The sequence below is a fragment of the Vulpes lagopus genome, chromosome 10 (assembly GCF_018345385.1).
Source record: "Vulpes lagopus strain Blue_001 chromosome 10, ASM1834538v1, whole genome shotgun sequence".
Lineage (NCBI taxonomy): Eukaryota > Metazoa > Chordata > Mammalia > Carnivora > Canidae > Vulpes > Vulpes lagopus.
The window spans coordinates 52,260,672-52,271,020 of NC_054833.1; the positions used below are offsets into that span (position 1 = coordinate 52,260,672).

The 10,349-nt window shown below is 40.6% G+C and overlaps 1 pseudogene; it reads right to left on the bottom strand.

Moving 5' to 3' along the window:
• Positions 1 to 1,050: 1,050 nt before the first annotated feature.
• LOC121500901 lies at positions 1,051 to 8,572 on the bottom strand (annotated as a pseudogene).
• Positions 8,573 to 10,349: the final 1,777 nt, after the last annotated feature.

A 10,349-nucleotide genomic window follows, 5' to 3' on the forward strand; every position in this document is an offset into this window, starting at 1 on the left:
TCAGGAATGGATGGTATATTTTGTCAAATGCTTTCTCTGCATCTATTGAGAGGATCATATGGTTCTTGTTTTTTTCTCTTGTTGATATGATCTATCACATTGAATGTTTTAGGAGTGTTGAACCAATGTTACATTCCGGGGTAACTTGCACTTGGTCATGGTGAATAATATTCTTAATGTACTGTTGTATCCTAGTATCTTGTTGAGAATTTTTGCATCCATGTTCATCAGGGATATTGGTCTATAATTGTCCTTTTTGGTGAGGTCTTTGTCTGGTTTTGGAATCAAGGTGATGCTGGCCTCATAAAATGAGTTTGGAAGAAGTCTGTCCCTTTCTAACTTTTGGAAGAACTTTCATAGAATAGGTATTGTTTCTTCTTTAAACATTTGATAGAATTCCCTTGGGAAGCCATCGGGCCCTGGACTTTTGTGTCTTAGGAGATTTTTGATAATTACTTCAATTTCCTCCTGAACAGGTGATTGGCCTGTTCAAGTTTTCTATTTCTTCCTGTTCCAGTTTTGGTAATTTTTGGTCTTCCAGAAATGCATCCATTTCTTCTAGAGTGCCTAATTTGTTAGCATATAGGTGCTCATAATACGTTTTTAAAATCATTTGTATTTCTTTGGTATTGGTAGTGATCTCTCCTCTTTCATTCCTGATTTTATTAATTTGAATCTTTTTCTTTTTAATTAGACTTGCTAATGCTTTATCTATCTTATTAATTCTTTCAAAGAACCAACTCCTGTTTTTGTTGATCTGTTCTACAGTTCTTCTCTATTTCATTGAGTTCTGCTCAAATCTTTATTATCTCTCTTCTTCTACTTGGTGTAGGTTTTAATTGCTGTTCTTTCTCCAGGTCCTTTAGGTGCGAGGTTAGCTTGTGTTAGTTTTCTCCAATTTTTTGAGGGAGGATTGTATTGGGATGAATTTCCCTCTTAGAGGACTGCTTTTGAGGTATCTCAAAGATTTTGAATGGTTGTACCTTCATTTTCATTAGTTTCCATGAGTCTTTTTAGTTTTTCTCCTACTTATTGGTTGACCCAAACATCTTTTTTTTTTTTAGCACTTGTTAGCATTTAATGAACCTCCCCCTATATGGCTTCAAGCTACTAGAACGCAGGCGCCCCCCACACCCTTTATCTTCTCCTCAGCTCTTCTACTGAAGAATTTGGCCTTCACGATGACAGGCTGTTTTGGGAGCTTTCCCTTTCCCAAAACTTTGTAGTAGCCCGATCGCACCACATCGATAATAGGAGCAGCTCCAGTCTTGTTTTTGGCAGCATTTACCCGTGTCTGCTCACTGACTAAGGTCCACAGTTTATCAAGGTTGACAGTTGGGCAGAAGCTCTGGTTCCTCTTTAAGTGCTAATGTCTCATACCGACTTTTCCAAAGTAACCTGGGTGATATTTGTCGAAGTTGATCCTGTGATGATGCATGCCACCAGCATTACCCTGGCCTCCTGGGTGCTTCCGGTGTTTGCCGATGCGGCCGTGGCCATGGCTCACGTGGCCCCGAAGTTTCTGGGTCTTCCTCAGTCTGCTCTTTAACCTCCATGTGTTTGCATTTTTTCCAAATTTCTTCTAGTTTCAAAGCATTATGGTCTGAAAATATTCAGGGGACAATCTCAATATTTTGGTATCTGTTAAGACCTGATTTGGGACCCAGTATGTGGTCTATTCTGGAGAAAGTTCCATGTGCACTTGAGGAGAATGTGTATACAGTTGCGTTCAGATGCAAAGTTCTGTATACATCTGTGAAATCCAACTGGTCCAGTGTATCATTTAAAACCCTTGTTTCTTTGGAGATGTTGTGTTTAGAAGATCTGCCATTTGCAGAAAGTGCCATGTTGAAGTCTCCTACTTTTAGCATATTATTATCTAAGTATGTCTTACTTTGGTTATTAATTGGTTGATATATTTGGCAGTTTCCACACTGGGGGCATAAATATTCATGGTTGTTAGGTCTTCTTTTGGATAGGCCCTTTAAGTGTGATATAGTGTCCCTCTTCATCTCTTACTATAGTCTTTGGGATAAACTTTAATTTATCTGATATGAGGATTGCTACCCCAGCTTTCTTTTGAGGACCATTTGAATGGTAAATGGTTCTCCACCCCTTCATTTTCAGTCTGGGGTGTCCTTAGGTCTAAAATGAATCTTTTGTAGGCAGAAAAGAGATGGGTTTTGCTATTTTATCAGTCCAAAACCCTGCATCTTTTGAAGGGATCATTTAGCCCATTCACGTTCAGAGTAACTATTGAAAGATATGAATTTAGTGTCATCGTAATACCTATTAAGTCCCTGTCTTTGTGGATTATTTCTTTTGGCTTCCTCTTTTTTCTACAGGTACCCCTTAATATGTCTTGCAGAGCTGGTTTGGTGGTCACATATTCTTTCAGTTTCTGCCTATCCTGGAAGATCTTTATCTCTCACTCTATTCTGAATTGAGAGCCTTGCTGGATAGAGTATTCTTGGCTGCATGTTCTTCTCATTTAGGACCCTGAATATATCCTCCCAGCCCTTTCTGGCCTGCCAGGTCTCTGTGGAGAGGTCTGCTTGTTAACCTGATATTTCTCCCCATATAAGTTAAGAATCTCTTGTCTCTTGCTGCTTTAAGGATTTTCTCTTTGTAATTTGCAAGTTTTACTATTAAATGTTGAGGTGTTGAATTGTTTTTATTGATTTTGAGGGGGGGTTCTCTCTATCTCTTGGATATGAATGCCTATTTCCCTCTCTATGTTAGGGAAGTTATCAGGTATGATTTGTTCAAATAAGCTTTCTGGCCCTCTGGCCCTCTGGCGTTTTCTGGAACCCCAATTTTATGTAGGTTCTTCCTTCTGAGGCTATAATTTATTTCCCTTAACCTTTCCTCATGGTCTCTTAATTGTTTTCTTCTTTTTTCCTCAGCTTGCTTCTTTACCAACAACTTGTCTTTTATGTTACTCACTCTTTCTTCTACCTCATGAACCCTCATCATTAAGACACCCAGTTTGGATTGCATCTCATTTAATTTATTTTTAATTTTGCCCTGATTAGATCTAAATTCTGCAGTAATGAAGTCTCCTTTATGCTTTTTTTTTCCAGAGCCACCAGTAGCTTTATAATTGTACTTCTAAATTGGCTTTCTGACATCAAATTGTAATCCATATTCTGTAACTCTGTGGCAGAGAGTACTATTTCTGATTATTTCTTTTGTGATGAATTCTTCCTTCTAGTCATTTTGTTCAGTGCAGAGTGGCTGCATGAGCAGGCTGAGTCAAGAATATCAACCACGAACTAAGTAAATTTCACCCTAGATTGGGATCCCTGGGTGGCGCAGCAGTTTGGCGCCTGCCTTTGGCCCAGGGCGCGATCCTGGAGACCCGGGATCGAATCCCACATCAGGCTCCTGGTGCATGGAGCCTGCTTCTCCCTCCGCCTGTGTCTCTGCCTCTCTCTCTCTCTCTGTGACTATCATAAATAAATAAAAAATTAAAAAAAAAATTTCACCCTAGATGATTCTGATGAGGTCAGAGACCAGAAAATATTGTAGTTAAGGTGGGAAAAGAGAAAAAAAAATTGGAAAATCTTAATCCGATATAAAAATGAGTTGTAATGGAAAAAGGAGAAAAAATTTTTATAAAAGAGGGGAGGCACCCTCTAGTTCTATATACTATATTAAGTTTTTCTTTATTTATTCATGAAAGACACAGTGAGAGAGAGAGAGAGAAGAGAGAGAGAGCAGAGACACAGGAAGAGGGAGAAGCAGGCCCCATGCTGGGAGCCCGACAGGGGACTCGATTCTGGGACTCCAGGATCATGGCCTGGGAGAAAGGCAGGCGTCAAGCCACTGAGCCACCCAGGGATCCCCTAGTTCTATATACTATAAATCCCTCGCCTTCTCCTGGAGCTTTCCAGCACTGCTCAGTCAAGAACTTGCTCTTCCCGTGTCCTACCAGCGGGTCCTCTGGGGAGGGTCCTACTGGGCTGACTCTCAGGTTTATGCACCTGGGGGAGCTGTCCAGCTCCCTGCCAGATGCACGGCTCAGCGAGAGCTGTTTACCCCGGTGAGGCCTCTGTCCCCTGGCTGCCCACCCCTCCCAGGCACAGGGTGACACAAGGAGGAACAACACTACTGGCAACAGCCAGGTCTCCAGCTTTGGAGTCAGCTCCTGCAGTAACTACCACAGTTCCCAGTCCACACGGGCCTGGATGCTCCTGGGGAGGCGGGGGCGCTGATCTGCACAGCTTGGGGGCCCCGGCGGCAGGAGCGTCCTCGCTGTCCTGGGCCCTCCCCGCCTCCGCCTGTCCTGGGGGGAGCACAGGATCCTGGGCTGTGTCCCCGGCGCCCTGGGATCCGGGGTCTGCGCTGCTGGAATCGTGCTCCTGGGGCACAGCTCCCGAAGGCAGCAGGGCACAGCTCCCCACCAAAGCCCCCGCCTGACCAACCAGCTTCTCCACGAGGGGCGTGCTGCAGCCCTTTCTTGAGCTCGGCCGACAGCGTGAGGCAAGCTCTCCCCCGGGGGGAACCTCCTCTATTAGTGACTCCGGGAGACTGGAGGCTCCACTGCCCCTCCTGCAATTCTGCCTGATTTCCCTGCTAAGCGCTTTTCCATCTGGGAAGAATCCAGCCCTGTTTTTACAGTTCCTGCTTCTCCGGGGCAGGGCTTTCCTGTCCAGGAGGCTTTCCCAGCTCTGCTTTAGCCCAGGTCCTCTCGGGGCCCCTCCCCAACTTGATTCTTTTTTATTTATTTATTTTTCCCCATCTTCCTACCTTGCTAGAAGCAAAAACGTTTCTTTCTGTAGCATTCCGGTTATTGTCTCTTTAAATTTCAGATCGAATTCGTAGGTTTTTGGGATGTTTTGAAAATTATCTAGGTAAGTTGGTGAGTTGAGGACCCTACTCCTCCACATCTTGCCCCATCCCCTCTTCACATGGGCTTTTTCAGGATGTTTCTGTGTCCAGATTTCTTTCTTATAATGTTACAGATCATTGGATTAGGACCCACTCTGATTCATGACAATCTGGTCTTAACTTGATCACATCTGCAATGACCCTACTTCCAAATAGAGTCATATTTGTATTTGCAGACCAGCTGTGATCACCTTGTACTTGTGCTAAAACACAAAAGTGTCTTATTACTTGTCCTTTGTGAGAATGACCTTGCATCATTTTCATTTTTTTCTACCTGTATTACTCCTCACTAAACAAAATAGAAAACCTGTTTTTTAAAAAAAAAAAAAAAAAAAAAACCTCCTAAGGAGAGCGTCTATATATAATTTAGTAGTGTCCCATTTTTCATAAGTAAAGCAGATCAAATAGTAAAGAACATGCCCCCCAAACACCCTTGCCATTTAAATTATCTTCACAGAATTGGGTTTATGGAGCTTGCCTTTTGCTTCACCATTTTGTAAAGAAGGTAGAGCAAATGCACAATTTGCATTCTACAGGTGAGATTCAGAGAATCCTCATCCCACATTACATGGAGAAGCCCAGGCGCTGCTGTGACACTACAACCTAACTCATATTTTGTGGCCTTTAAAGTTTCTATTTCACCTTGATCAGCACCTGCTTTTTGTGGTGAAATGATTCATTCCCTAATAGAACCTAATGAAGGTGAAGCTTGATCAATTTAAAGATCTTGACAATATCAAGTTAATGGAATATTTGAATACAATGGATGCCTCTGAAACCTTGTAACCCAAACATAAGATACAGGTCCATTTCACAAACACACAAATGTTTAATTAATTAAACATTAATTAAAAAGAATGTACTTGATCACCAAATTCTCAAGAAATACGCAAGAATATATATAACGAAATCATGTTGTCTGAACAAAGTGTACTGAAATTGGAAATCAAATCAAAATGAGCACATCTTTGAAAAACATTTTGGGGATGCCTGGGTGGCTCAGTTTTTGAGCGTCTGCCTTTGGCTCAGGACATGATTTCAGGGGCCCGAGATTGAGTCCTACATCAGGCTCCCTGCATGGAGCCTGCTTCTTCTCCCTCTGCTTGTGTCTCTGCTCTCTCTCTCTCTCTCTTTCTCTCTGTGTCTCTCATGAATAAATAAAAGCTTCAAAAAATTTTGTGTCAAAACAAACAGAATGGAATTTAATGTTTAGAATTAAGTCACAGTGATAGCTCTGAACATCAAAACTTGGAGAATACAGCAAAGGTCATAAAAGAAAATATCTCCTTAGATATTAGAATAAAAGAATGACTGGAGCTTTATTAGCTAAATCTGAATATGAATAACAGATAACCCCTCCCCCCCAAATAGAAGAAAGTAATAAAAATCGACAATAATTCTGTTTTCCCATCTATCATCTCCTTCGTAGGGATACTAGAGTATCAGGAATCAGGACTGAGTATAACAACAAGAAACCCAGAATTGCTTTGCAGGACCACAGGATTTCTAAGACATCTATTTAAAATACTTTCAGCCTGATTTGGAAGAAGAAACGTTAGGCATTGAAACTGAACAGCACAATTAAATACTTTCTTATCTATCAGGATGACATTCCATACTGGTTTGCCTTAAAAACTCAATTATAACTGTATTTTCAAAATGTAAAACTATCTAGAGACAGAAACGTAAAACTAAAATAACTTTTCAGATCATATCTAAAATGTAAAATACATGGGAGAAAATGAAATGTATATTAGACTTTTTATAATTGCTAGGACTTGTGAGAAATAATCATAATTCTCAATTACTTTTCATTTCTGTCCCAACAGAGTGACAAAAGACACGATGCATGACTTTCTAACTTTAAAACACATCATCCCTGGAGGCAAGCATACTGGCTAATGGGGCCCGTGATTTCTGGTAGAGAAAGGCAAAGAAAAATAAGGACGAGATTGCAACTCTATTGCAAACAAGTGGTATAACATCACATCACAATTGCCCAACCACATAAAACTCTGGAAATTAGGTAACTCAGGAGATTAGCAAAGCAAAATAGATAAAGCAGACAAAAGAGCTGTCCTAACATCTATTTGCTAAAGGTGGTATTTTCATCTGAGAAAAACTTCTTAGCTCTTTAAACATTTCTGCTTCTATTGGATATATTATCCAGACACATTGTCTTCCATATGCTGCCTTGTCACTTGATATGCACTTCCACAATCAATTAATTTATGATATTTTAATTATCTATTAGCAGTCTCTCCCCCAGTGGACTGTGTCTAGAATCACTTAGCACATAGGATGTTGTCTCTCCATTGTGAGTGTGCTCCCATCAGGACCATGTGCAGCGGGAGGCAGGAGTAGGGTCAGTGCATCACGGCACCATGGGCATCACGCACAGTCCATGTCCATAGTGGGCACTCAACACTTTGTGGAAGAGAGAAAAAAGTGGGGGAGAAAAGGGGGAGGAAAGCAAGGAGACACACCCAACAGTAAATCAGGAAAAGGAAGGCAAAAAGGATGAGAGGTAAATGGCCTGGCAGGAGCAAAGGTAATGATTTACAGCCTCACATGGAGAGAACAGTCAGGAAAAACAACAAACATGAAAAAACAGAGAAGGCAAAATCAGTAATTTGAAGTCACAGTATTTGGATTGTTTGAGATTCTTATTTGTTTACTTTATTATAGGAAAAAAACAACCGAACATACCACACTTTCCCTACCAGATATTATGCTCAGAATATGGGAGAATTTCCGATGGCATAGGATATGGAAAATCCACACTTACCTGAGTTAACTGGCTTCCTCTTCCAACAAACTGGCTCCCAAAGGGCTTCATTTCAGATACATGAGAAACATTATGTGTAACACAGTCTATTTGCTGACAACCCCAGAATAACTAGGGCAGCACTGTAATAATAGAGTAGAAAGAATGTCTTTTAAGATAAAAAAAAAAGGCTTCAATAAGAAATGAAAAATTCACGGGACGACGGAGAAGGACATAAAAGGGTAATGTTTCTATCCACACATGTGAACCAGTAGCTCCATTTTGTTTCAAATGCCCTCTGTGCTTAGAAATAAACAAACCTATGCAATAGGTAGAATTCATATTCCTTTCTTCAAAATTGCTTCAAATGACAAATGAGTTCACATGAATGACACTGTGCTCAACAATTCCTATAATGGACATTGCATATTTATGAGGGGACTGTGCAAAGCCATACAGCCAGCCCTCTCCTGAACCTTTGGTGCTAAATCACCAGACTCTGCTCTGTAAATGCCTGAGCCACAAAGATGATTGACAGCTCCCCACTTATAATGAGCTTCATGAAGAATTATTTACTAAATCCAGATAGCCAGCCTATGATACCAGACCATCAGTGTCTTATATCTTCTAGTTATTGTCTTCATTTTTAGAATGTTTCACTTTTGTGCTTGGGGGAACAATATTTATAGCATAAAATATATTCTTTCTCTGTCACTTAAAAAAGATGTGTGGAATTAGATTGCTAGGCCTGTAGAGAAACATTTATCAGATTACCAAAGTGCCAGATGACAAATATGAAGAAAAAAACACCCTGCATTACACATCAGCACTTCTGCAAATGAGAACATCCACCTGTTGAGCACTCACTCACCATGGGCTAGGCCCTGTGCAAAGGTTAAGCAACTTGCTCATCGTGGTACAGCTTGTAAATGCCAGAGGCAGGATCTCAATCCAAGTCTGTCTGACAAGAAATACAATTTTTTCAGCATATACTCAACTTTTATTTCAGTTTATCGTTATCCCAGCTCTGGAATTAAGCCAAGCAATCATAATTGAATGAATTATTCATTATCCATGGTACACCCATCTGTTCATTCAAAACATGCTGAAGGCCTACTGTGCACCAGTCATTAGACTTTAGTGGATAAAGAGACTAACATCTGGAGAAGTGAAGTCTTCTGACTGAGATTCTCTTTCCATTCTTTCTACTGTTTATATTTTTTCAAAACATACTATATTGATTACCTATTTTCAGTCCAAAGTAAAGCAACCTAATTATTTAGGTATCTGTATTATTATAGAATGTCTTAATGGGAGACCCAGTGTTTGGCAATTGATTCATCAGATTAATAACAGGTAAGTAGAAGCCAGTAGAGTGAGGCTGCATACAAATAGTGCTTCCGGGATACCTGGGTGGCTCAGTGGTTGAGCGTCTGCCTTTGGCTCAGGGCATGATCCCAGGGTCCTGAGATTGAATCCCACATCAGGCTCACTGCATGGAGCCTGTTTCTCCCTCCGCCTATGTCTCTGCCTCTCTCTCTCTCTCTCTCTCTCTCTCTCTCCTGTGTCTCTCATGAATAAATAAATAAAATCTTAAAAAAAAAAACAAATGGTGCTTCCAATCTGATAATATGCAATAGGAGTTTGAATATGGTTTGTGAGCTTAAAAAGAGGAAGGTATGGTGGTGACACTCACACCTGAAATGTGAAAAGCTACTTCTTCTTACATAACTTTCCAACAGGATAGATTTGTTACTTGCTTTCCTCTAAATACCTTCCTCTTTCAGGACACTGTTTAATGTCAAAAAAATCTAAGGAGTATAATTATGAATTGCAAGCACTGCTGGATTGTTCAGCCCTGTGCAAAATGCCCCTATGGTACAAGGTAAGTATGAAGGTAGTTCTGGGCCACAAGTTTGATGACCAAGGTCAGCAATCGTGGAGGCCACTCCTCATTGAGTCCCCTTAGACTCAGCTAAGACACACTTCAGGGGAAGGAAGCATGTAGGTGGACAGCAGAACATCATCATAAACAACAAAAGTGTTCATTGGGAACTGTCAGAAGGCAGGGCTACTGAGCCTGAAGAGTTTGTAGATGTGGAACAGGCAAAGATCTACTAAACCTAGGAGAAAAGTGAGACATTTTTTATTTGAAGAGAAAGCATCCGAGAGAAGTGTCAACACCCAAAGAGAGAGGAGTTATAATATTTCCGTGGAGAGGGACGAATCTCGATTTGCATGATGATCACAACTGCTCAGGTTTTGAAGTGTTTAAGAATCTCTATTTCCTGCTTTCTATTGTATTTATGCTAATGTGGCATTTCGTGATTATTACAATTATTTTTCTGGAAGCAGAGCCTACAGCTTCTGACACTCCATTTATTTACTGTTTTTCTGTTAAATTGTAAATAAACCATTTTATTCACAGTATTCAAACTGTACTAACATATACTACAATAGGTATAGCTAACGGTTTTTAAGTGACCTGCAAGTATTTACAATTATACCTCTTTTATAAGACATTTCGTAAAGGAATGTTTGGAGATAAAGAAGCAATAAATTGATAAACATGGGTGAAAGGTAGCAAAGGTATCATGGAGTAGGTGGTGAACTTGAAATCAAGAGTCAGAATTTAAATTTGAGCTTTGGGATGCCTGGGTGGCTCAGTGGTTGAGCGTCTGCCTTTGGC